Source organism: Ascaphus truei, chromosome 4 (genome assembly GCF_040206685.1).
Source record: "Ascaphus truei isolate aAscTru1 chromosome 4, aAscTru1.hap1, whole genome shotgun sequence".
Lineage (NCBI taxonomy): Eukaryota > Metazoa > Chordata > Amphibia > Anura > Ascaphidae > Ascaphus > Ascaphus truei.
This window is the reverse complement of record NC_134486.1, coordinates 177624969-177629100: the sequence shown is the minus strand read 5'-3', so window position 1 is coordinate 177629100 and position 4132 is coordinate 177624969. Positions and strand designations below refer to the sequence as shown.

At 45.3% G+C, this 4132-nt stretch overlaps 1 long non-coding RNA gene across 1 annotated transcript; it reads right to left on the bottom strand.

Moving 5' to 3' along the window:
- Positions 1 to 505: 505 nt before the first annotated feature.
- On the bottom strand, positions 506 to 2129 carry LOC142492025 (uncharacterized). Its single transcript, XR_012800677.1, has 3 exons — positions 2018 to 2129; positions 802 to 960; positions 506 to 715 (listed from the first exon to the last, which is right to left on the bottom strand). It is a non-coding gene; the product is annotated as an uncharacterized LOC142492025 (long non-coding RNA).
- Between the last annotated feature and the right edge of the window lie 2003 nt (positions 2130 to 4132).

Here is a 4132-nt window from a genome sequence, read left to right as displayed (position 1 = left end):
CAAAAACTCAGTATGCCTTTCGCCAACTCATCCTTTTTGGAGGGTTTCACGACTTTTCGGATATGGTCCTTCAGCTGATGCCAGACCATTTCGATCGGATTGAAGTCTGGCGATCTGTCATTGGAAAAAAAGGACATTTAGTTTAAGAGATACAGTACACAGTAAAAACAGTGGGGAAAAAATGAGACACGGTTACCGCACTTACTCCGCTGGCGTCTTCACCCAGTTGATACCGCGCTCAAGGATATGCGCTGTTGACGCGGTGTGCTTCGGATCGTTGTCCTGGTAGAAACGGTGACCACCCGGGAACTCGCGTGTGATGTATTCCACAATCTCAGGCACAATTTTGTCTTGGAAGAAAGCTTTATCCATGATTCCTATAACAAGAAAAGAAAAGTGCTCAAAAAACTGCACACTAATACAGTACAATGCATAAGGCTACATTATATTTTATATTTTACCTTCAAAGATGACAATGCATCCTGGTCCACGCCTAAAGATGGCACCCCACACATGCATCTTCACTGGGTGTTTTGGCCGCGGCTTCATAGATATGCAACCTTTTTTGTGGAATGCAAAGGTGGCAAATTTCTCCAGCGATACAGTAGACTCGTCAGTGAAGATGCAATCCTGGAAAGTTTCCCCACTGAAGATCCATGCCTGGGCCTGGACCACTCTTTTGATTTTGTTAACGTCCCTTATCATGGGGTACGGTCTGTAATGACAAGGAATAATTAGTTTTAGAGGTACAGTACAGTTTCTTAAACAACACTTTTACCTCCTGTATTGTCCAGTACTAACCTCACACGTCCATATTTCCATCCAATTCTGCGTCTCATCTTCTTTATGCTGGTCTCGGATACAGTGAGATTGTGATTTTCTTGCAGAGTGTATTTGACCCTTAATGCACTCTTCTCATCATTCTTCTCACTTATTTTGTCGACCAGAAGAGTTGTCTCCCTACAATGTACAGAAAAACAACAATCCAGTGAGTTACAGTGTAGTAGGCCACTACGAGGGGCGGACGACTCTGCGCATGCGCTGCCTCGCATCAACGGATGCAGATAGCTTCCTGGCCTGAGAGACCCGGCGGTCAAATCTGCGCATGCGCTTCAACCTCCCATGTCTGTGTGGACGTATGGGGGGAATGGCGGCTCTCCACCTCCGGCCCCGGCGGCGCTCAGTCAGCGGGACACAGGGAAGGGGAAGCGGAGTTAGGGAGGAGAGAGGCTGAGCAGCGGCTCCTCCTCTCACAGCCGGAGGACTTGCGGGGCTTCCGCCATCTAACTACACCCACACCCGCAGCACCGGAAGCTCTGCGCCAGCCATCTTTGTACACCCATGGCAGCGGACGTGTGGGGTTAACGGCGGCCGTTAGGAGTGGCGCCGGCGGCTATCGCCGGCACCGCATGTCACAGCAGGCGTGTGGGGGGGAGGGATGGGGAAGCCCTGCCGTCACTTCCGTTTCACATTTGTCCCCCATCTCTCCCGTTTTACCCCATCAGAATAGGTGCCACTAAAGAAGTTTCACTTCAAAAATATACATATACCGTTGTTATATAAATATACTGAAATAACTATAAAATTAGATACAGTAGATCTACAGTACACAATATAGTGTTCTATTAATATGCAGCAATATAAGAAATATACATATACCGTTGTTATATAAATATACCGAAATAACTATAAAATTAGATACAGTAGATCGACAGTACACAATATATTGTTCTATTAAGATGCAGCAATATAAAAAAATATACATATAATGTTGTTATATAAATATACCGAAATAACTATAAAATTAGATACAGTAGATCGATAGTACACAATATATTGTTCTATTAATATGCAGCAATATAAAAAATATACATATACCGTTGTTATATAAATATACCGAAATAACTATAAAATTAGATACAGTAGATCTACAGTACACTATTACAGTACACTAGTAGATCTACAGTACAATATTTTATAAAAAAATAAATAAATTTAGTTATATAAATATACTTACGCGTTAGTTACCGTTGGTGTCCTCGTGCGTTGTCTGGTTTTCCGTGTGCATGATAGCTCACGGTGGTTGATGGCACAACGAGGCCAGAAGTAGCTAACCAGCGTTGGATATCTGCAATTTGGTGTCCGCTCATGTACATCTCCTTAATTCGCATGCTGAGATCCTTTGAAATCTTTTTAACAGGCATTGCTGCGAGTAGAAAGAAATACAAACACAAGAATGTATATTCGATGTTTAGTCGATGTGTATTCAATGTGCAGTGAATCCACAAAATGGATGGTGTATTTATACGTTAATGACTCACATTAGAGTACGCCCACTTTCAACACCTCTACCTCGTCGCCATGCATAAAAGGTTACACACTTTGCATAGCCCACCACTCGATGATCTTTATCTGAACTTGCCCTTGTCCAGATACTGCATTGTGCCATCTGCTTCCATGGATCAATCTCGATTCTACGGATGCCGGAAGCCACTCGCCTCTGCCGTGCCTATCACACAGAAAAAGCGAAAGGCAGCAGCAGTTTCCAAGCCAAGGCCAAAGCGACAGGCTAAGGCCAATAAAGAAAACCTTCTGCTGACCCCAAAGGCTAAGGGTTTTAATAGACGTCAGCCTTATTATGTCAAGAAGAAATAAGGTGATGTACACTCAACGCAAAACAAATGGCAGCCAACCCAACAAACCCGCAGACCACTTCCTCCAATACGCTTCAACGATTCTGCCGCCGCTCTCCTGGATATCTTCAGCCCATCTTCTCTACTGCTCTTCGACGATGCTGCCGCTGGTGTCCCTGAAATTCACGGGTCACTTTCTCCTTTGCGCTTAGACGAAAATCCAGAGGTCACTTTCTTCAACGACGCTGCCGCTTCTCCTCTCCCGGATATACACAGGTCACCACCTCCACCTTTCTTCGACGACGCTGCCGCTTCTCTCCATGGAACCCCCATCTCATCCTCCGTAGCACCCATCCACCCAGATGTCCACAGCACGCCATGCAAAAGAAGCAGCTCGTTAGACCGGATGCTGAATGGGATAAGTGTGGATATCCCCGGGAACTCTATTGTGCTGGCAAAAATAGATCTGCTTCTGGAGACCATGCTAAATATGGATCAACGGATGCTAAATATGGATCAACGGATGCAGAAGATGGATCAACGGATGGAGAAGATGAATCGACGGATGGAGAAGATAGAGACTGACATAGCGGGGATACATAATTTGCTCGGTGTTCATGTCCCTGTATCCCCGACGCCAGAGCAGGAGGGTGGCATGGATGTGATGAATGAGACCTTCGACCACCTTCTATCACCAAGCGCAACCCCTCCACCAGAAGAATTTGTGTTCTATGTAAAGAAGGTTCTTGTGGTCCGTGAGAATAGTAAACAGCTCTTTTGACTCCTCCAGCAGGTGTCTCCACTCTTGAAGAGCCATCTTCATGGCCAGAAGTTCCCTGTTACCCACGTCATAGTTCCTCTCGGCGGATGTGAATTTCTTGGAAAAATATGCACAGGGATGTAACTTATCTTGAGGCATGGGTCTCTGAGAAAGAACGGCTCCAGAGCCGCAATCAGAAGCGTCGACTTCCAGGACGGAGGGAAGTTCAATGTTGGGATGACGGAGAATAGGTGCAGATATAAAAGCTTCCTTGAGTGTCTCAAAAGTGGAGATGGCCTCGGATGACAAAGCAGAAGGATCAGCTCCTTTTTTGGTGAGCGCAGTGAGGGGTGCTGCAATGGTAGAAAAACTCTGTATAAACTTACGATAGTAATTAGCGAGCCCTAAAAAACGTTGTATGGCTTTGAGAGAATTGGGTCTTGGCCATTCAGTAACTGCTTGAAGTTTACCGGAGTCCATCATAAACCCCTCATCGGAAATGATGTACCCCAGAAATGGAGTAGATACCTGATGAAAGGTGCACTTCTCCAGTTTGGCGTACAAATGGTGTTCACAGAGACGGGAAAGGACGTAGGAGGTGTGGCGTATATGGTCCTGGAGATCTTTGGAAAAAAATCAGGATATCATCCAAGTATACTATAACAAAAATATTGAGTACCTTACGAAAGACGTCGTTGATGAAATCCTGGAAGACAGCGGGAGCATTACATAAGCCGAA